Source organism: Passer montanus, unplaced genomic scaffold (assembly GCF_014805655.1).
Source record: "Passer montanus isolate IOZ18808 unplaced genomic scaffold, ASM1480565v1 scaffold1, whole genome shotgun sequence".
NCBI lineage: Eukaryota > Metazoa > Chordata > Aves > Passeriformes > Passeridae > Passer > Passer montanus.
Window position 1 is genome coordinate 10,034,975 of NW_024356504.1, and position 24,254 is coordinate 10,059,228.

At 35.9% G+C, this 24,254-nt stretch overlaps 1 protein-coding gene across 4 annotated transcripts in view; it reads right to left on the reverse strand.

The window, feature by feature from the left end:
* B3GALT1 (beta-1,3-galactosyltransferase 1) overlaps positions 1-24,254 on the reverse strand; it is a 178,656-nt gene that overhangs the window by 134,582 nt on the left and 19,820 nt on the right. The window contains exons 3-5 of one of the 4 annotated variants that reach the window (XM_039730936.1): positions 15,283-15,423; positions 9,809-9,850; positions 1,611-1,706 (exon numbers count right to left, since the gene is read on the reverse strand). The exons of 2 other annotated variants lie outside the window; for them this stretch is intronic. The gene's annotated coding sequence lies outside the window, so the exon portion shown is untranslated. The remainder of the gene's footprint in view (positions 1-1,610; positions 1,707-9,808; positions 9,851-15,282; positions 15,424-24,254) is intronic. One more of the 4 variants, XM_039731185.1, reaches the window with a different exon arrangement.

Consider the following 24,254-nt stretch of genomic DNA (forward strand, 5'->3'; position numbering starts at 1 on the left):
CAAGGAATGTTTGTACACAATTGTCTAACAAATCGGGGTAGATTCAAATCAAATTTGATTAGATTAATTTTGAACTGTAATTTCTGATTCCTGTTCCTGACTTGTGAAAAGGTATATATGAACAGATCTGTCAGTTTTTTTTCTGTTCTGTCCATTCAGAAATTAGGTTTTGCTTTCATAATTTTTTACATTGAGCACTACTGACAATAGTAATGAGAGTACATTACTGACATTTCCTTATTATACTTCAAAAACTCTCCTTGCTGCACAAAATTTGCTTTTAAAAATGTTATTTTAGCTTTCCTAGTATAAAGCAGTATGAGTATCTTTACGTTTAAAAATATAATTTGAGCTGATACTATTATATCCATACCCTGTAAAACTAATATTTAGAAAGTTATATGACATAAACTCAGTATAATATAAATAACCCTGTAGGGTAGATTATTTTGTTGGAAGTACTTAGAAACCTGAGTTCAACATGCATGAAAAGATTAACACTTCTATTTTTAAAAATTGTCTTTCTGTTTGAGAACAAATACCACATTACATCACAGTTAAGACTTTTTGAGGGTAAAGTCCATGAAAAATAATCTGCTTAAAACCAAACACAGTCCAAAACCTACAGGCATCAGTAAATCTATGTAAGAAAATGTATTTAAACACAGTGTTCTGACAATGGAATGGGGTATTTTCAGACTCCTTTAACACATGAAAACCAGTAATTAGAAAATTTAATAATATAATTACATATATTTAATCACTTTTTCCAACAGAATGACAGAACTTCACTGAAATGTTATTAGAGCTTTTAATTTTAAATTGCTTATTGAACGGACTGATTTTGACCTTTAGCCAAAGATAAAATTAACCATAAAAGCAAAAGAATAAGATGTTCAGGTACTGCAACTTGTGATAGGTACTACAAGGTCAGCAGAGCTTTGAAAGTTTATCACTCCTGTCTACTCAATTAATTCAAGACATCTGTTTGGATTCTAGATGTGCCAAGAGACCTAGTGTAAATGAAGTAATAACTTTACAGAGATAATATTTTTTTATTCTTTTTCTAAGCACCGGAGTTACACCTGAGTTTTGTATTAAAAACACATTATCTGTTGTTCTTAAAATCTGTCTGTAAGGTAAACCAATTATAAGCTAGATTATTAATGTATTAAATTTTGCGTATCTAACTTCACTAAAAAGAGCATCCAGAAAACTGCAAATAATTTTTACTTTATCATTTTAAAGCATCCTACTGGAGTGGCCAGTGGACAATTTTTTTTTCTTGTGGTTTTCTGTTTGTTACAGAAAAGCTCTCAGGACTTGCTTTTGTGAGGGTTCAGTATCATTCAGTAAATGCAGTTAGTAAAGGTAACAGTGCTATGGAACTATAGATATTATTAGCCATAAGAAGTCGTCATGTTGATGATCCAGTCTGTTCAACATGCACATGAACCCTTTGGGATTTACAGCTCAGTACAGAAGACCAGTCCCTCACTGATCAGCAAATTCAAGAGCAAGAAACACACAAACCTGAGAACGTGCTCTGTGCCTTCTCAGTGGAGGTGCATCCAATTTGATTTAGTCCTGCTGCCCAGAGAATGACTTACCATAACATGTTCTCATTGTGCATCATTTTGTGGTGACTTTCAGTCTTTGTGATGATACAGGTCCCTTTAAAATCTATTTTTCTTCATTTTTTCACACTGTAGGCATAAAATAGCTACAGCACGGTTTTCACTAAATGATCTAAAACCCATGCCTAATTCATAGTATTAAAACCTGTTGCATTCCCTGTAATTTCCAAACTCTGCAGTTTAGACTGTAAGTCCTGATGATGATCCCAGTTTTTGCAAACCCAAATGTTTCTGCCTTTCAAAGTTTATGAGAAACAATTTATTAGAGAAAGCCATATGTGCCATTTTGTTTATAAGTTTTCATAAACCAAGGATGTCTGCATATTCTATTTGTCCATTCTTCTTCAGGATTATAGTTCTTTAATCATATCTGTGTTTCTAACGAGGCATGTTTCATTAAAAAGACTAAAAACCATGTTCAATCTACGCAATTAGAGAATTAATTTCATTTTTATGTTTTCTACTTGACTGATATTTTATGTATGGAAAATCTGACAAAATGGCTACCTGTAAGTGCTTAGTTAGGGAGACTATACCTGCTTATACAGTGCTCTTGCCCATGGTATCTCTATATTTAATCCTATCTTTAGTCAATACTAACCAAAATTAATCACTTTAAAAATGAATAGCTATGTCACACTGGATACCATAATGAATTTCACAGCTAAGCACCATTTCTGTATTTCAAAGAAAGGTCAAAACTACATATTGTATTCTCAACTACACTGCAATCTCATTTATATATAACGAGTCTCAAAAGGTTATGACTTTACATTCATTATGCTGTCATTACAATATGTATATTCTTTCTCGAGGTCCCAAGACCTATACATTCTCCTAATGGAGTCAGTATACATTTATAAGTTAGAAAATAATTTAAATTGCTATTGCGTTTGACAAGTAGTATAAGCTGTAGGTGTTAACAACACCCTGTATTTTCCCTCTTGGTTCCATTTGTTTGTTGTGTACCAGCAGTATGCACAGGCCTGCTGTTCACATTAGAGGAAAGCATTCCCAGAGCCAGAAACCATCAATAGGAAATTCTGAGATGAGGGTGTACCTTCGTGCTGCTATTCATTCATCTCCTTTGTCACCTAGATAATATTCAAAAGCACATCCAGATATATTTATAGTTCTAAACAGAACTTCTGTCATAGTTGAGACACAAGCTGCACTTGTAATGTCTTTACCTTTCAAATTTCCTGCTCATGGAAAATTTACAGTTTGTGATGCAGCTGAAATTCATAATGTGTGAGGCACCCTATCCTCACTGCAGTGTTGTGCCATCAGAGATCTCTTGTTGCAGCCTTGAGTGCCAAGTGAGGCTGTACTGTCAGACATGGACCTCAGCTACACGTTCCACCTTACCTGGCTCTCACAAGAGTCAGACCTTGCAGGCTGCTCTGGGATGTCTCTCCTGTGTCTGAGTGAATCCTGCATTACCACGCTCTGTACAATTAGGATGGCTTTTTTCACATGTACCATTTTTGACCCTGATCATTCAAATACCTGCATGCTGGCCAGTCAGGCCTTAAGTAGATGTTCACTAAAATAAATGCCAGTTACCAATTCTTGATATTTTCTGCCCTGTTAATATAATGAAGTCACAGAACACTTTCCTACCTTGAATCACTGATTAGTTTTCAGATTACTTTTCCTAAACATTTTTTTTTTTACTTCAGCTCTTCATCATCGTCAAACAGGGTAATATAAAACAGATAAATCAATGTCTATATACTTTAGTTGCATGTAATGCTGGATGGTATAGCTGTATCTTAGTAGAAAAAAGGAGTAAAAGCTATATTTTGAGGACATTACTATATTCACAGACTATTGTCTATTAGATGTCTACAAGAAATATTTTTTGTTTTGCATTTAACAATTTCACACAGTGGATATTAGAGTTGATGGGCAGACAAAAAGAAAATCTGGCAAGCAAAATATCTTTTGAAAAATACAGGGAAATGAAATGTAGTCTTGTTTTGGTATTACAAAAACACAGACTAAGTTTCAGGGAGCATGTATTTATTTTTTCCCTTATCCCTAGTGGAAATCACAGTCCTGAAATAGGTACGAAATTTTTTCTGTGGTATCCACAGGGATAGCAAGATGCCGCTTAAAAATGACTGCTACACTAACTAGTCTGCAGGTTGGATGTGGTAGCCTCCTGCATTCCCAGGAGGGAAATGAAGACCTAAATCCATTCTATCCTAGGCACATTGATACTTAATTCTAGGCTGAGGAAAAGTGCCTATTTCCACCAGGGACTGAGACAGCTGACTATTCACCCCTGAGCTGGGTCTAATACAGATATTATACCCTCTCAAAAGACAGCTGAGAAACTTCCTATCAATTAATCCAATGATCACACCACTCCTTTTCTAAGGAGTTAGAAAAAATAGATCCAAATTTGGGATTTAGCTCCCTGCCTCATATCAGATTCTTACCAGGGCACGATAGTGTCAGTGTTCTGAAACAGACCTCTGGAAGCTGGTGGACTTTGCATTAACAAAATATCATCTGAAGCGAGAAGTAGAGATTGGTTGAATCCCCCAAGCTTTAGGATATTTAGTATTCACAGCTTCCTTCTGCAAAATACTCAAGCATTAAGGAATTTATTAGTGGACAGTAGTGCATAGAAACATTTTAGATGTCAGCCTGGCAGGGACACAGATGAATCCAGCCCCTCTCTAATGCTGGGGCAGTGATGTGTACCCACGTGTGCACTTCAGCACAGGAGGGAGCGCCTGCCTGCTCCCTCCTGCTCTCCAGCAGCCTCCTCTGGCATCAAAAAGCCACCCTGTATCAAACTGCCTTGGTGCTGCACATTCAAACAATGCAGAACTGAGAATTACTCTGGTACTTGATTAATCCTGACACACAGTTTACGTGCGCTGACCCTGACAGGAAATTGTAGCCTGATTTGGTACCTGATACCATTTTTGGTGTCTCCTGTGAAGCATCTCTAAACATGATAATCCACCCAACTTTGATGTTTTAAAGGAACATAAACATCTGGCTTTGGAATTGAGACCAGGCCAATGATTAAAGCAAGAGTCAGGGTGTAAAAATAAAGACTTTGAATAGTTTCTTTTGAGAGGTAAAAGTACAGTAATTGCTAGTAAAAAGAAGCAGAGGAAGGCATAGAGTTATAAACACAGAGCTTAACAGGTAAATGTTTGCAGACTTGGTCTTGTTTTACTGCTAGCACCATGGAGTTTTTCCAAGTGGGAAATACATTGCAGTCTATTTTTTGGATAAAAGATGTGGAAAATAGATTGGTAGTAAAGCTGCCAGTATTATTTCTGCCAGGTGAATCTTGAGACTGCAGGCTTTCTACAGTGATGTTTATTTGTTTTTCAGTTCACAGACAAAGAAGACTGTGCTAAATAAAATAAGGTATAATTACCTGAAAAATTAAGATGTATCAGGACACTCTGAAATACACATACTATAAAATGTAGCTATTACCAGAAATTACCACCTCACTCAAAAAACCCTCTATGAATTCTGAGCACGAGTTCTTATTTTACTGGCAAAGATTTTTTTTTAGTATTCTCACTACTTTTAAATATCATGTTTATTGCAAAACATGTAGTCGCTGGGTTAATATAAGGGATTACAGTAATCAGTTATATTCAAATGGCATGGTAGTTTTAGAAGCAGCAGTTTATCATTAACTACTTCTAGAAAATGTAATTTTAAATGAATCGTTTCTTTCTCTTATGTCAAAAAGAAATTCAGACTAAATCCATTTTTGCCTTTTAGATTTTCTACAATTATGTTCATGACGAAAACCTCAGAACCCTGAAACCCAATATAAAAAGACAGCATTTATCAATTAGATCTCCACGTATATTATCTAATACTTGAGTGTAAGCAAAATGTCAAAAAAATAAAACAGTAGAGTTTAATGTCCTATATCTCTCCCAAGAATAATGACATGGACAAATATTTCAGACTTTAGACTGGTCAGTATAAAGTTACTTGGGACTATTATTTACTCTCCTCCCTGAGGTTATTCTTCCCTCTGTGGCCTCATTGAACTGCTCTTTTCCAAAACACTCCAGCTTATTTCTTAATAATACTCTGTTGTATTTATTAAGTGAAATCATGGCACACTTATGACAGTAACGGTTTTTTTCAGAAAAACCAAGTTAAAATCTGACATCTGGGCAACTACCAACATTTTTGTTTCATTGGTTATCTTGAAATCTGTGCATCCGAATTCTCAAAACAATTTTCATTGTTCAAGAAACTAAATTCATACCACACTACATAACTTATCACTTGGCTTCCTTGCTGCAGAACAAGCAATTTTTCAGTTAGCAACCATTTTGTACCTTGCTAGCATATATGGTGCTGTATTAGGTCTGGATAGCAAATGCTGTCTTGGTTAAGAAACAGGAAAAAAGTCTTCACAGTTACTATATACATCAGGTTTTTTTAATTGATTCTCTTATTATTCTCATTTAATTAAGTAACTTTGCATCATGACATGAATATGGATTGTTATGTTCATTGCATTGCTCTACTTTTTATACAACATTTGACAAAATCTCTGCTGTGTGTATTGTAGGGTTGCTCTTCTTCCTCAAGCCAATCTGCTGGCCAATTCTGGCCAACTTTCCACTGTCATCCTCAGTAGCTTTATGGGCTAGTGTAAAGGAAATTAAAGAAATGCTGTTCATCATCAGAGTCTGGAGAAATCTCTTCATGGTTAAGAACTTACATTTTTAGGCTCTCTTTTAGAGTGAATGAATGACACAAAAGTTGTTGTCAACAGTGTAAAGGCAGATCCTAAAACAATCCCCAGGAAGGCTCTGAAGAGAGACAGTGAGCTTGGGTCATGTACAGCATTAGAGAAGATAGAGGGCAGGGATATTTGGATTCAGAGAATCACTCTCATATGAAAACAACGTAATTATAGGGCCAAATTTCTTAACAGCCCAAACTCAGCTACTAGTGTGAAAGTCTAGAGTAGATGCAAAGATTACTAAGGTATTTTTGGGGTCTAAGCAGTATTATGAGTATTAATGGTGGACACAGGCATTGGATGGTGCTGACAATTTTCAGTTGTAAACTGAGAAAACTAGAATTACCTTTTCTTCCAGTAAAGGCTGGTGAATGTCAGCTAGAGGCTTCTGACATTCTGTCTAATGCTATTTCCTTTCTAAAAGTAAACTTTTTCTAAAAATGATTTATTTTAAACTGTCACATCTAAATAGGAAGAAACTATACTTGCTTTACCTCTTATGGTAATACACAAGTGCAGCATTTGGCTTATGTTAAAAGAAAATGTGGAAGTTAAATCAATACCTTCTCTTGTGTACTAATGCTTTAGTATTTTTGTTGCTTACTGTGAGACACAGGAGTAGTATGAAAATGAAATCTTGCTTATAATGAAGTGCTATTTCATGATAAATGCTGTCATAGTGTTGCAGTATCACTCATAGTAATATTTTAATATGTGATTAACTCAACTAGGTAAATGACGAAGGTAATTAAAATGCTGTTATTAACATGTAAAATAATTTAAGAGAATAGTTGAGTGATAGATCAGTTCACATACTTCACAGGAAACATGAACACAACCAGCATTATTGTCTCCCACTTGAACAGTAAGTCAGCTGATTTCAACATGAAACTCTCCAGAATTCTTTGAAGTACAATACTGCTTTCTTCTGGGGGCACTGTAGGTTAATAGCATACTTAAACCAAGCTAAAATAAGACAATGTTTCAATCAATTCAAATGACACAGAGCTGAAATTCTCAACTTAGTGTCTACTGAGACCTCCTTTTTCAGCTTGAGAGTTCTTATCTCTCCAGTCAAGCAAAGAAATCCACTTTCCTTGGAAACATGGAAAGTCTGTAATCACCATAATGCCCTGACACTTGCTTGCCACTCCATTGAGCATTACAACTCTTTGGACTCATATCCTTTGAGACGTGATGGGAGTTTCTTTTTATTTTTCCCAGTTAGCCAATTAGATTCTAGTGTAGATTAAAACAGTTGAGTGCACATCCAAAAAAAGAGTGAGATCAGTTCTTTGGAAGAACCTGTCCTCTCCTCTAAGCCTGACTTACAGATGTTCAAGAACTCACTTTTCCTGATCATTAGGCAGAGCCATAAAATCCATGGTAAACAGAATTGTTCCACTTACTGCCAAACAAGGACACAGAGTGTAAGAGGTTTTTCCACTTGCTTGTCAGTTTACCTGAAGAAAGAATTCTGATGACCAGGACCTGTCTTACCCACAGTAGCCACTCTCAGAGACACATACTATCTTGGAAATGCATGTAGCAAAGTGATTTGCCCACCGTAGGGGTCCACTTTTGTTGTAAAGTAAAACAACATGTAATAAACTAATTATTTTGAATTGTTATTTCTTGGTTTGCAGAAATCATGGCCTCTTCCAAGCTTGCAAAAAAGCTAAAGCTGCCAGCATGCATACAGAGAAATTGCTAACTCTGATTTGTTGCCTAGACATTGTCTTAAAACACAGACTCTGGAATGGGCAGTAGTCTCAGCAACAGCTCAGCATTACAAAAGGGCACAAGTTAATAAAAGTAGGAATACCTGTTCTTTAAATATATTTGTATATATAAAAATTATACTTACATATATATGCAAAAAATATACTTATATATGCAAGTCTTACAAGAAGTGGCTGAGGGAGCTGAGGCTGTTGAAGGATGAAAACAAAGAAAAAGATAACTGGGAAAAAAAATGAGGCAGCCAAAATAGCAAATATTCTTGCCTACTAATATGAAGTCTACACTTCTACTGGACTCTTAGGAGATGATAACTAGTAAAGAAGAATCTAGAACTACAGAATACTAGAACTATAGAAGAATACTAGAGCTATAATGAATAACTAACACAGATGACTGAGGAACAAAGATATAAAGAATTTCCCAACAAAGCACTCTAGGTAGCTTTCTTCTAAATCACATTTTCAGAGCTCCAAATACTTGCCAGCACTTTCTGCCTTTGTCTAAGTATGAGACACTTTTGGAAATAACACTATTTAATTCAGCACAGAAGAAGTCATCAATTTGTTCAGTTGCTGTCCCTGACAAAAGACTGTTAACTGATTACATATGCCATCTTGCCTCAAGTCTCCTAGCAGGAAACTACAAGAGAAGTAACAATCTCTGTCATACACAGTTTTTTGTGTGTATGAATCATAGCACAAATCTGAATAATACCACCAGCTGGTGCAAACGTATGGACAAAGGCAGGAGCACTACATTGTTCAGGTTTAGGATTTAGAAGAAAGATTGATGCTCCTTTCATTTTCTCTTTGTCCCCATTTTTCAGATATTTCACAGAATTATGTTCATACTTCTACAAAACTAATTCCAAGATGTTCAGGAACTCCATTAATGATTTATTTTAGCATCTTAAAAGGAGCACAAATGTTGACAATCTATTGAATATTAAAATTTCTCAAGCATTTCCTTATTTATATGATTTAAATAACTATTTTACAAGTTCTGTATTGTATTCTGATCCTCTGATCTCTTGAGAGCATATTTACCTAAATAAGTTTATTCAGCTTGCCAGCTATTTTAAAATTGACTAATTTAATCAATTCTTCATTAATCCGTATAACAATCTTCTCCTTGTATTTCTATCTCCCCTGCAATCCATTTATAAGAGCTTTTATCACTATACTGCCAACTGGGAAAACCTTTAATGAGATGAAAGCTGTAGTAAGAGATTTCCTGTTTTGTATCAATGCCTGCTGGAATGTTCTTTGTTTGATGAGTACAAGGACAGACCTAAAGAACAGCAACCTGAATATGCAGTACTAAACATTCAGGGTTTGCAATTGAATTTTACAAAATCCAGTACCATTTATTAGGCTTGAATGATGCTGTAGCCTTCGGTCTGACAAATTTGGAGTTGATACAGAGGATTTTAACCAGTAAAGATTGGACATATATTCTCCAAATATTCCTAGTGGGACACTGTAACTCAGTGATCTTCAAGAGTTACCACTGGGTTTCTTGGTGGCCTCTAGTTTTGTCTAGCCCAGCACTGCAGCACCACGAAATCAAGCTGAAGAGAGTTTATTTGAGAGGAGTTATCTCCATAAGGGAATGCAGCATTTTTTTAGTAAGTCTAGTGATTTGTTCTGCACCTTTGCCTTTTGTTACTTACTTTCTTTCATATGGCTTTCTCCATCACCCAGTTTTCTGCATCCTGAAATAACAAACAGTCTAAATGAATCATAGAGTTAAAAAAATTATATGAAAAGCAACTACCTAAGGAGGGCATTTCTCTTTGCTTTTTAAATTATGGGAAATAACTTTTTTGCAGCAGAATAATCTTGATTTTCTAGTAGTCTCTACCTGTCCATGGAGGAATTTGATAGCTCAAACTCCAGCAGAGTCAAAACCATCTCTGCTCTGAGATGGCACCAGTTTTACATCTGAATTCTTATCAGTCATCCTAAAAGCAATCCTACAATTATTATAGAGAACAAACTATTAATACTAATGAAATACTAATTAAAATCACATTTCTGTTACACTTGAAGACAGACAGAGGAAACACTCCTGTGGATGGCAAAGAAAATGCCAGTGACTCAATGAAATTTTGTAATCCCTATTTTAAATATTATCTTACCAGAGAAAAGTCAATCTAACACCAGTTACATATTACAAATGAGGGTTGGGGGGTTTTTAGGCATAATTTTTTTCTTTAATATGAAAAGTTACTATGGTAACAAACCTGCTATATACAGCTCATTTGAACTGAAATCTTCATAGCAGACTGGACAAATAACAATGAACTTCTGTTATTTCTTTTATGAAAAAATACCTTTATTGAACAATTTTTGCAAGGTATGTGCAATAGTAAAAACTTACGACTAGATACACCATATAAATTCCTCAGGACTCTAAAGGAAAATCAAAACTGTGATAGGAAAATAACATTTTGAAAAACTACCTTTTCCCCTCTCTTTTCGGAGCATTGACTATTCAAAAGCAGAAAAAGGCCATTTTCAGTAATTAAACTAGAAAATATATTGTGTCTAGTACAACGTACTCTATACACTAAAAAAAATCAATAATATTAAGAAGCACCATAAATCTCATTATTGATTATTTTATATTTTTAATGGCTCTATAAAATGCACAGTGATTTTTTTTCTTTAAATCACATTCAGCATACTTTGGTCATAGGATTCCCTCTTCATTTTATCTGAGACACATGGTCAGTATTTCACCTATACTTTAATAGTTATACATAGAGGCAAACAGGGGTGCCTGGAGATTTAACCTCAATGCTATTAGAATCCATTCTTATTAGTGAATGGTAACACTTATGTTCTTTCTAGAGGTATGAGCCTGCACGTTTTATGCCTGACCTAATTTAGTAGTATTCCATGAAATTAATCTTAAAAAGAAGAAACTATTTTTTGTAAATTTGCTGTTCATGTGAGAAATCTCAAGAGTTCTCATTAACAGAAAACTACATTCATGTGATCAAGAAAGCTTTTGTCATCCTGCAGATGAAATAAGCCTGTGTGGAGTCATGAACTAAATTGAAACAATTTGAAAAAGCAGCTAAAACAAAAGGAGGCTTTCTTCTGATGATCTTACTAAAAGGAAGAAGGACTATCTCTATGAAAACCAATTATTCATGTGAACGGATAGTTTCCATGAACAAAAAGCAGCTAAGAAGGAAGTCCAGTGTGTGCCCATAGTGCCTGAAGCAGAATTTGTCCCCTTGCTGCATGGTTTTTGTTTGACACACAGGCAAATAGCCCTTACAGCAGTCACTTGAACACTCCCAGATGCAACAAAGTCCTCTTAATTTGTACACAAATGGAAGCCTACATGTTTTGCTACTATTAAAAGCACGTTGGCATATCATGAGGTGTTGTAGAGTCCAGCTGACTTCCTGAAATGCTTAGAAGTTAACTACTATTAGTAATATATCATATACAAATGCATATAATTGTATATTTTTATCTATATATCTTTGAAAATATGTGATTTTTAATGTATACACATTGTTTATCTGTAAAAAAGGAATGAGACAGACTTCTGCACAAGGATAGCTCATTCTCCATATTTATGGTTGGCATAGACAGCTGTAACTGTATCTCCTTGATCAAGGCCATTGAGAAAAGTCATTAAGGCTGTTAACTGCTGGTGAGGTCTGCTAGTCGCACATTTCAAGTCAAAATAAGGGCAGAGAGAGGGAGAGGAGAAGGTTTTGTGGCTTGTTGGTTTTAATTTTGTGTTGTTTCAAGAAAGTAAACCCTTCCAACTATATCACAAGCTATCCTTGACAGCAAAAAGCAGATTTAAATTGTACATCAAACCTCAAACTGCTATCTTCTCAAAAAAGTCGTGATTTTATATAATGAAGAAAAAGCAATCAATTCACTTCCAATCACCTTATTTGCACAAGAAATATATTAGTTATTGTCTCCCTTAGGGGCGCTTGGTGGAAAACATATCCAGTACATTCTGAGTCAGTGGTAGAACTGCTACATTCCCAGCAGTGTTAGCACCAATTTATTCTCCCATAAGTTAAGCATTCCTACAGTATGAGTATTTTACTAATATGTTAAACATGTGCCTTTCCCAGAAATTGGCATCAGCCATTTAATTCTTTTATTTTTCAAGATCATTCCATGCATTTACTCTTGTATGAGACTCAAGACAAATCCTTTGGTAACTTTTAAGGAAAAACATCTGTAGTTTGCATTTAATAAAAACTGCAGAATCAAACATCATATTTGATTCATCTTAGTACTTCCAAAACTGGAAGCATTCTGGCATGCCCGTTGTGTTTAACATCCCTGTTTAAATTCTGAATTTGTAAATATTTCATTATTGCTTATGATTACTTCTAATAACAAAAAGCACCCCAGGGCTGCAGGGAGCACTAGTGGTGGTTCGGGAGCCTTCCTGGCTCTAAGATGACCTAAGGTCCTTGCTCAGCCAGGACATGAAATTCTCACCTCTGCTTGCTCCTAAACACAAAAACAAACAGTGGCCTGTCTACTTCACACAAAATATGCAGCTGCTCTAACAGATGGTCACCTATATAAAGTATAAAGGTTAGAAGAAAAAATCCAAAATAATGAAATAATGATGTTAGTTGCAAAATATACTATTCTCATCAGGAGAACTGGAACTGCTTTGTAAAGGCAGTCTGAGTTTCTGAGTGATAATCAGAAATAGCAGAAGTCAAGGCACATGGCTACTTAATGTTAAGTACAGCAAAATTAGAATCTGTGTATTTAAGAAATTTATTCTATACATCAGTGCTAGTCTAGCCTCTAGACAGTGATGTAGCCAATTTACATTCATCTAACAAGGATGTCACTAAGTACAACTTTTTATCCCTGAAGACAAGAAATAGTATCTGTGTGTGCCTTGTGATGCCAGAAAATACCAATAATAGAATTAAGTTGACTTAATGAATTTTTAGTGCTATCTATATGTTTACTTTTTGTAAGGTCTTCTATTTCACATTCAGCGTGTCACCTAAGACTAACAGGTTGGCACCAAGGAGTTAAACATTTTTGAGACAAGATTCCAGCTATTCAGATTTGCAATAGTTTCCCAATGGTTATTCTCAGGTGTTGCTTCCTGTCATTATTCTGCTTTCTATTTATGTAGAGCAGGACTTTTTTCTTTTTTGTAGAATGGGGCTTTTTCCTTTTAGCATGTTCTGAAGCTTATTTCAATGACGAGTCAGTAAACTCCTCCTTTCAGAGGAACTAAAGCCTTGCTTTAGACAATACTTCTGAAGTCACTTGCTGAACATCTCTGTAAATAAGAATTGTCTATGCATTGTGTGAGTCTCATTTGTTATGGGTACCAAGAGCAGAGGAAAAAAAGTTATATAGATCAGGCCAGCTCAGATCCAACAAGGTGACAGCAGCTTTGGAGTCCTTCAGAATGTGGCTTCTGGACAAGCCAAACAAGACAAAACTTAGGTGGTAGTGAGCTGAACTGAAGCCAGTTTTGGCTTGCCTGCCATGCCCTGCTGCCACATTTGTGGGGCCAAAGTGTCTCTGTGGGTCAGGCAGACCCAGCTGCAGCTCCTGAACTGGCTCCACATGTTTGCAGTGTCCACATTGAGCACTCGTGGGAGACAGACACAGGTGGCACACCAAGCTTCAGCAGTGGAGCTAAATTCTTCCTCAGTCTGGGAAAGAGAGCTTCTTCCAGTCTGGTTTTGTTATAGATAATGGAGTCTTGATTTTAATGCTTCAGAATATTTAGCCTTACTGGAAACCCTATAAATATTATTCTACTGTACAATATTGAGCAAACTTGAATGTGCAAACCCTGCCAGTTCCAAAATGAGATCATTAGCACACAATAAACATCAATAACTTTTCCCAGAAAGTTTCCATAAAAGTAAATTTAATAATACAGACATTCATGACTTTCTTTGAAAAAAATATTTATCTTTGAAAATGATACTGTACTACTTACTGGCCCTGTGCTACTGAGAAGCACTTTAGACAAATGTTCTCTACTATTCTTCTTGCTTTAGATTGACATGGACTTCACAGAAACATTTATTTTACCAGACTGATATAAAACTCTGAAATGCTTATGCTCTGTGATTTGCTTATACAGCATTTAAACTCCTTGTGAATGCTCATGTTTGAAAATTTCATTTTTTTCTTTGCCTACATTAGAAAGATTTGGTATTTGTTTTATGTATGAAAAATACTTGGCTACATCACCTTCACACCTGTTTCATAAAGATAGACTTGCAGTCCCTATGTTTTGGTTTGTTTATTTTGAGAGACAAGATGTTTGATCTTTAAATGGGGGTTGACTGCAGGTTACTGAAAGCTCTGTATGGGCGCTATAGAAAAAATATGTCCAACATGCTTTTAAAAAATCATCACATTCCATATGCCTAGTTTACATTCATATTCAATTCTTCATCTTTTCACTTCTTCATTCTTCCTGTGTTAAAGATCTGATGGTTTCATTCCAACTTGTTTTTTAAAATAATCTGATAATTTTAGCATCAATTGCAAACATGCATTTCTTGTCTTGTGCACTAATTTGAATTCACCTTTTAATCTCTTTATTCATGCTTTCCTCTTCAGAAAATGCCATCAAGTATTAAAAAAATTAAAGTTTATATCATTTACACATATTCTATTTTTATAAATGTGTATGTATTAATTAACAGTAGTAATTAACAGGTAGCTATTCTAGCCTGGAAAGCTTGTTCATCCTATTAATTGTCCAGGTCCTACAGAAATCAGTGTGAAAACTCACATAAATGAGCTAGGATTTCACTCTTAACTTGTTCTAAAAGGAAAATACCAGGTTCCTATACAGTGCAGTGTCCAAAGATCAATATGCCAAGCCTCTGGAAGAAAAACTCATTGCCAGCTTATATACAGCAAGATTGAGACAATGGGTTTCATAGACCAAACCAGATTTTGCACACTTTCTCTCAAAAGTGAGCTGTGTTCATACAGACTGAATTTTACTGGTTCCAAATGCCTGCAGGCTGTCCTGACAAGCCTTGTCAAGTCCAGACTTACAGGTTTCATTGGTCTCCTTAGGTCAGAGACATTATGTAAAGCTGAGAAGGAAATGAAAGTAGACAGGAACCCTCTTACAAATTACCTTGGAACATCTGCAGAAATTGCTAATAGGCTGCTGAGCCCTTGTCTCAGCACAGATGCTTTGCCTTCTTCCTCAGCCATGGCCCCCCACCTAGATCTTCACTGGACCACCACAGTAAATGACCATGGTCCTGTGCAGCACCTGCTTGAAATGTGATTGGACAGAATTAGCATAGAATTAAGAAAAATAAATCTAGTTCTTATAAGTTCCTTCAAAATACTTTTTCCCGCAAGGATCAGTACTGTGTCGCCGAGCTGAATATCTCAATAAATTGTGAGAGCTAATTTATAGTTTTAAAATACAAAAATATGCTTTTGTATTTTTCTGATTTTACATAATTGTGCACAGCCTGTTCTGGCAGAAAAGAACAGCTGTCTGAAGTAACTTCTTGTTACATCTCCAATGGCACATATTTTTCTATCTAGTTACAGATAATTATATGCAATTACAACATTTTAGTAATCTTTGTGAAACAGCTAATTTAGTTGTCTCTTTTTTTGTCTTTTTTTTTTTGTCTTTTAATTCTCTCCCTTCATATTCTGAAGAGTAATATGAAATGCAGAATGGATTGGAGAAGGATTTCACAACAATTTTTAATATTCTTAAATGTGGACCATCTACAAATCCCATCTTTACTGTTACAAATTTTGTCCAGGCATTAGAACACTGTATTGAGTACAGCTCTCCTGTACCTTGTAAGGAATTTTCAACCTTTTCTGCTAGAAAAAATCCAGCCAAATGGAGTCAATGCATGGTTCAGCTAAATTGACTGTTCATTTAAAACTCCAAAGAGGCAAAGGCCCCCTGTAATTGTTTTTAGGACTTTCCCTTCTGAACTGTCAGTGGAGCAAGTCCTTGCCCCTGAGTTGCTGCATGTGCTGTACTGCACCAAAAAGAGGCCAGTGCCAAAACTGCAAGGTGACTGCAGATTTTCTGCCTGTCATGCACTTCAGTCTGTGCACAGGTACTAAAATCCTTCTACACTGCAGGTGTGTGTGGTCTTTTAACAAGTAGGCACAAAAGAGTATAAAAATTTGCTTCATACAAAAAAAAAAGAGAGTAATTTATTGGTAAATTTTTATAATACCTTAATTAGACTAGTTAATTAATACTTCTGGAGCATGTGAAGGCTGCCTTTCTCAAGTGGGGGAAATTAGAGAACTGTAGATCTCTTTGAAAATCTTGGCTGTTACTCAAATTATGTTAATTCCTATGAGATTTCTTCTTGAAACACAGAATTTCCACCCCCCCACCCCCAAAAACCTGCAGTGAATCCCATAAAGTAGGTACACAGAATCATACAGAAATGAACGAGCTTTGATTTTTCAGTGCCCAGCAACCAGAAAGAGAATCAAGGTTAAATAGAGACGCAAATATTGTATAGTTCTTCTTATCAGAGTATCTCATTAAAACCAGACAGTTTTGTAATATTACATAACATTCTTGCACTTCCAAATACTGGGATGTGCATCATCTTTGAGTATTAATTTTGGTAAAGGTTTGCTAATCTATGGACAAACACATGCAGGTTAGTTTTCACTAGAGCTGGTAAAACAAAACTTCTGGACACAGGCTAAGGAACAGACAAAAAGACAGCTCTGGGTTTTCTGCAATTGTGTGTTTATATAGTGTATGAGGAAGGAAGTAGTAAATAAGGAAGCTTGTTTCAAGTAGGGGCTGTATGGACAATTTTGTACATTTCCAGCATTTTAAAGGCAACTGCAATATAGAGAAAAGAATAAATGTAGGGTTGTAGAAGGTATTACCTGTTTCATCTACTGACTGCCATTTGAAAAATGCAGATTTCTACTGTTCTTTCAGAACCTGGGAGAGTTCTTTTCTTGCTAATAGTAGATTTTTAAGTTTCAGTGCCAAAAAACTTTAGTAGATTATCAGCCTTTGCTACAAACACTACTCAAGCAAACCAACTGCCCATTTGTAGTTTAAATTACCCAGCAAACATAATGGAAAATTAAAACAACATAGCCTTGCAACACACCCAAAAGGCTTCTTAGATAAGACTTCATACACCTTTTAAAGGCATGACAAATTAATGACTATCTTTGCATAATCAAGCATTTATTAGAAAACTTTCTGAAGAAATTGTTTAGTAAAAAATGAAAATATTGTACAAGTCAGCTGTGAAGAATTCAAAAGGGTTTCTGTGTATGCAAACACAATGCCTTATTTTTCATACTGTCATATGCCATAAATTTAAGTGCTCAATATTGGACCAGCCAGGTGTCAAAAATGAGTAGTGAACCTGCTAGAAGAGATGTTTTCCATTTCTTAAGCATCATCCTGGTGACAAAACTGTTTGGCTTTTTCATTTTCACATATACTACTAGCAGAGATAAAATACTATCTCTCTTTAAATAACTATCTTTAGACCAAATCCATTCACTTCAAGTGAGTTCAGCATGATAAATACTTTGATTTCTGAAATGATAAATTATAAAATTCCTAAAATGATAAAAATCATCTAAACAGTACTATTATTAGTAGTATTATATATTAGTATTATTAGTACATCTAAACACTTAGTACTATTAAGTTATTTTTTGACACTTCTGACAAAGGATTTGCTTTATGATTTAAGCCTAATGTAAGCACAGTGTGCAGTAGGCTTTTCTCTTTTCTCAATGGTACTTGACCTTTACTTCACTGAATGGGTACCTTAATCTGTTAGGCACTGTATGCTGTTTCCTGTGGGAATTTGAGTTCTCAGTCAGACTTGATTGCTTTCCATTATGGTTTAAGGTGTTAGGAGACTCAACAAGACTGTTCCACTGTCAGAACACTGATCTAAAAAGAGCTCATGAATGACTGGTCACTCTTTAGTGGTCTGCTGTATGATGTAGGTTTTCCTATGATCTGTGCATTATGTGATCAATTTGCACCACAAATTTGAATCACATTCCAGTTATTTGTTTCTTCTGTTGTGTTTCTCCCTGCTGGCCAGCCTGTCCTGATGCCAGCATGAGACTCTCATAAAAAGGTCAGCATTGCTAGGTGAGTCATCTGCCATTACACAGAGAAAAATTTAATTGATCAATCATCCAGGTCAAATGCTTTTCATGATTTTAATAGACCTCAGTAAGGTTGGTGATTGAGAATAGGTTGCCTCAGGATTGTTCTCTGGAGTGAACTTGTTAAAATATTTACAGGATGAACCTCTCAAATCTCCTTTGACATGTATCCAGTTTTTTAATTAATTCATGTAGACTATGCCTGCACAATTTGGTCATATGTTGGCACTGAGTCGTTGTGATTTCCCTCCTCGTCTGCTTTACCACTAAAATAATGACATAAAAAAACTGTATCACTGATCCAAAGTCATCCATCTCTGTGTCTTTTGTAGCCTTGCAATGAGTAGGCAATTTTGCTACTTTCATTGCAAAAAGCCACATTGTGATCAGGAAGCCTTTGGAAATTCTTCTGAACTCCAAGTTCAGAAAATGTGTTTTAAATCCTGCATGTTGCATTTGAACCAAAGATAAATCAGTGAATAATAGAGAAAAACACTATTACTAGGATACTCAAGTTTGCCATGGTTGTGGTTCCTTCTTTCATGACCTCAGTGTTCACTTAAGGTACCAGTTGTACGTTAATATGAAAGAAGCATTATACTGACTGTAACAAAATTAAAATTACAAGAGCATTTTTCTATACATCTTGACAGATATTTTAAAACACTAGCAGAGGTCTACCACTGATTTGTCTGAATATAAAGATTGCCATCACCCTTACAACGTTTTCTCATCTTCCATTATGATGCTTTCCACAGTGAGCTGGCAAGATAAAGGTATAATTATGCAAACATGAGTAACTCTGCAGTTCTCTTTAAACAGTAAGTTATCTTCATAACAAAAAGGATTCAAAATCTGTTTCCAAAAGCATATCACTCCTGGGGAAGGTTATATTTCCCTAATTACTCTCAACAGCTCCATCTCAGGATTCTCAGCACATAAAATAGTTTTTATTTGGAGAATACCTATGAAAAGCCAGCTGCAGCTCTACAAATGCTGCATATTGTCAGATTATATAAATTTAGCTCTTAAAGTCCTGATGCCTAGAGAAATAAATGGGTTCTATGTTTTCAAAATCTCAGACGAGGGTTTAGTGATAGTCATTTGTTTTAATACACTGTTGTGTGGTCTTTATGTCCTGTACACTTCAGTGATTTCTTACGAATTTCATACAGCACTGATGCAAATGGTGCAGCCCTGGGATGGGAAGGGAAAGGCACAAATGCACCAGCACAGAGCCTGCTCAAGTCTGGCAGCAACAGAGCAGTGACAGCACGAGGCAGACAGTGCTGGTGGTGACTCAGAGGCCATGGTGCACACAGGGGCTGCTTTGGGGCCCCACTGCTCTCTCCAGCAGTGCACAAGTACAATGTCCTACCTCAGCCTGAGCTCAGCTTCTGATTTATTGAACTGTAGTTATTTATTCTGCCCAACAAAATAATAAATTGTGTTTTTATGCTGTGCTGCAAATAAAGGCACTGAAAGAGCTGAGTAGCCATTTCAAATTATTTCTCTGAAAAATGTGCTACAGGCTCCATCCTTAGCAGATATTACTATATTCTTGCTAAAGAAAGAAATCATAAAAAGGCAGAATACTGTGTTAATGTTTGCATCTGTTCTAGCTAACAAAGCTACTATCCAGAAGCCAGTACATCTACCACGAATAGTGTTAGGATCATATACAGTGATTAGTAAGAATATGCAAGTACAAAACATTTGTATTGTGAAAGTCAGCCATATTGCTTACATGCCTGCAGGGATCACTTTGGTTCAGTTGAAATGCTGATCGTGAAATAGACAATTAAAAAGTTCAAGCTATTGATTTTATTGATACAACAGAAAAGTTAGAAGCATAATGTCACATTTTTGGAATCTTCTGGAGTATATATTTCAGTAAGTGACAATGCTTATCAGCTTGCAAATCTTGACTTTTGTCCTTTTCAGAAATAACCTGCTTTTACAGGCTACCTGCCCACTCCAAGGTTTCCTCCTTGGTCTCACTCCCATCTTCTCATCACAGCTGCACAGCTCTTGCCTGCAAAGTATGAGCAGTCTCTTTAGGAAACACACCCCAACACCTCCAAGTTTCATCCTTAACTTCCTTGCTGAGTTATTAATTCTGTTCTCTAGGCACTTGTTTTTCCTCAGTCTTTTAATGATCTCTTGCCACCCTCTCCCATTCCTCTCCTTCTTTCAGAGTTCACACACACACACATGCACAAATATTAAATATTTCCTGGAGCCGTCACCCTCCTAGGCACTCCCAACCTCCATCCCTCTGGGGTCAGGTTCATGTACCAGGATCCTCATTGAATCTTCATTGCTTTCTGTTTCTACTTATGAAGGAAAGATGCTCTGCTTCTCTGCTATGAATGAAACACTTATTAAAGATAAATTGAAAATAATTTAATTTTATCTTTTTACTTTTATTTCCATGTGTTTTGATTTGCATTGTGTAGAATTCAGCTGATAATAGAACATAACTCAGAATGAATTAATTTCCAGCAATGTCAATTTATACTTGATAATTTTTCCATTCTTTCCAGTAATCTATTCCCTATTTCAAAAGATGAGAAGGCTGAACACACATTGGCTTTTTTACCAAAACTCATGAGAGGCTCACAAAAGTCAGTAACAATAAACAAGTAGAAGGAGAGAGAGCACAGCAAACAATGAAAACTGAAAATTAATTTATTTGAATTCACTATTACAGGAAGTGACACAGATGAGGATCCCACAGATGAGGGTTGAGTGCCAAGTGAGTGCTCTGGAAAATCACTGAGCTTGCTTTTTGTTTCATGGTGGAAAAGGTTATATACTTGTTACAGTATGATGTGCAATTTTTTTTTTTTTTGTATGGCTAGATTTCTTCCTTAGTGTGTTCTACTTTCTACTCAGGTATTCTATTCAAATTCTGCTTGACAAAGGCACAACAGGGATGCCTTGACAAAATCCTAGATTAGTGCAAAAACTGAATACATACTAAAAATTCGTGGTTAGAGTAAAAATATCCATAAAATGAATGGATATAAAGTTATTTTTTAAAGTACATATTAAATACATTCTCCTATTTCTAAAACCCCTGCTTTCATTGTTACCATTTGAGGTACACAGTTAGAGCACCTGGAACTAATCAGTCCATTGAAGCTCATTCTTTCACATGTATTATTAATAAGAAAAGGATTCTTACAGTAGATTAAAGGTACAATAAGAACTTTCACTATCTCCCTGCATTCTCTGGATGCTCATTGATGCTTTCAGGAAGAAAAAAGGTAGACTGAATTAAAATATGCCATGTTTGACTCTTCAGATTGTAACTGGAAGTAAAAGGTATAGAAATATTTCCTTTACATGAATCAGGTGATAGGTTTGGTAAGAGTAGAGTAAAAAGAGTGCCATTTCTATGTAATTAATACAGAGACTTGGGTTGTTACATACCCAAAGAGGATATGGCATTTTACTGCAAATCTGGAGTGGTACTGAAGAGTTTTGAATAGTACCATGCTGCTTTAGCCAGACAATTCAAAGCTGAAAAGGAGCATCAAAACTTCATATATTTTTTTAGAAATTAATGCCAAGAAATCCATGAGCTTCTTCCATGCCTCCTCTGAGAGGAATATCCTTGGGGTGTGCATAACACAAATAGTTATCTTCCCTACTCATTGTAACACAGCCTGACTTTCACCTGGGACCAGTGACCTGCAGTAAATTCGTGATGGGTGGGATGATTCTGGAAGAGCATAAAAGTAAACCAAGAATAAACTCTAGAGAGTGATATTAAGTCTTCTAGATTTTAATGTAGAACCTTCCTTGGCAAAATGTCTGTGAATACAGTCAAGAAAAAGATACTGAATTACCAGAATACCTTATCAGAAAACTAAGGATCTGGCTGCTTTATTTAGGTATTTAAATGTTGGTTTAGATAATGGAAACCTCTATTTCCCCTCTTTACCTTCTTTGCCCAGGATATATAGATGTATAGTTAGCATACAGGCTTCAAGAATAAAACAGTCAGGTTTGTATCAGGAAAAAATGGTAAAGACAGGTGTGAATGACAAGACCAATTGCCCAGGGGGAAAGTAGTAACTTTTTTTGTAGCTCATGATGACTTGGATACGAAACATCCTCTGTCTGACCTTATCTGCTAACTGCAAGTCATTCCCACTGCAAACAAGCATTTGCCCTGTCAGATTGTCAATACCATCTATCTCATTTTATTACAAATTACCCTTTTTTCACTGTGCTGGCTTTGCTTGGGACTGTCTCACCTCAGTGTTACAATGTAGCTGAATGCTGTCTTCCATGGCTCTGACACTACACCTCAGCACGCCTGGGGTGGGGGCTGATGAAGGGAACAACATAATAGATGTTGACTGTCTCCCTTCCCTACATAAATAATGTCAGGAAAGTTGTTGTGGCAGTGCTTTTGGCATTAGATTATCTAATGGTAGAAGGGTCCTGGATTTTCTTCTTGTTGTTAACATGCAAGTAATTCCTTTTACATGGAAATTAGAATAAAGCAAATGCAGTATCAGGAGAGAGCATGTGCAATATAGCTTTCCTTATTTCTGTGCACCAGTATTACCATTTGGGGAAGAATAAAGTGTGATTATTTTTCTTAAAGGCATTACGTTATTTTTTTCTTCATCCAGGTAACAAGGCAAAACAAACTAGTTTCACTTTTCCCATAGGCTTTCAAATGAGAAAGCTGTCTGTCTTTCTGGTAAATTTTCCATTTTCTAATGTAGGCAAGTAATTTTGTAGAAAGCTAGAGAATGAAGGAATCCTTATTCTCAGAAGATACCTAGAACCAGTCACAGCTTTCGCTTGGTGTCCTGAATTTACCCAAATGCACCAGAGGTGCTGGAACATCATTTGTTCCCAACAGCCAGTTCATTTATCCCAACAACAGCTGCCACAACTAAAAATCAAAGACTTTAAGTGCCAAACACGGCTTTGAAATGGGAGTGCATTTGCTGAAGCATTTAGCAGACAGGCTGGTGACTGGCAGAGGACAGGAGCTTGTGCTGCTCTGCAGGGCTGGTCACTCAGCCAAAGCTGCTGCATCCTGGGAGCAAGGCACAGCTCCACAGCTCCTGCTTGGCTGGAAAAAGGGACACTGCTGGATTATCTCAGCCACTAAAGATGGCTTCCTGAGAGGGACCACAAAAAACACTGTACTTTATTCCCAGTCACTGTAAAAACCTCACCCAGGAGAGAAAAATAACTCCTACTGCCAGACAAGCAAAAACAACTGGGGAAAATGGTTGTCTTGATTTTCAGGTTCTTTCTGATATTTCTGTATTTTCCCTTACTGAAAAATCCCAAATAGCTTGTTCCATACACTGGGCAGAATTTTTAGCAGTTATCGTCTTGTAAATGCTTCTTAGAAATGTAAGCTTCAATATATTTCTAGTTATTGAATAAGATGCTACAAAATTTATCAGCATATAATGTCCTTCTTGATGTTCTGGTGTATACCAAGAAAATGTAACTGTCAGAAATAATATGAATATAATTCCAATCCTTTTAATTTAGGGAATTGGCTCAAATTTGATGCATAGATCTGAGATTACTTGTGTGTCTTATTTGATGATGGTTTCTTTGCATTTCATCTTGGCTTGGAGATATTTTATTTTTCATTTTTGCTGACGTACATTTGTCCATATGACTTATCTTCAAGATAGGGAGATGATAATTTTGTCCCATTGTAAATATGCCCCATAACTTTTTTAAGTTGTAGGACTACTAGTATTATTCCCAACTAGAAATGTATGAGCATGCAAGCAGCACAGTTTAAAACAAACCATACAAATTCAGTCATGTTTGTAATTAGCATAATTATGAACAAAATACAATTTTTCCTTCCTATATTACATACCTTTTTTTTTGAGCTAAAACATGTATTAGTGAACATGGTCTAACAAGTAAATTTGTTTAGAA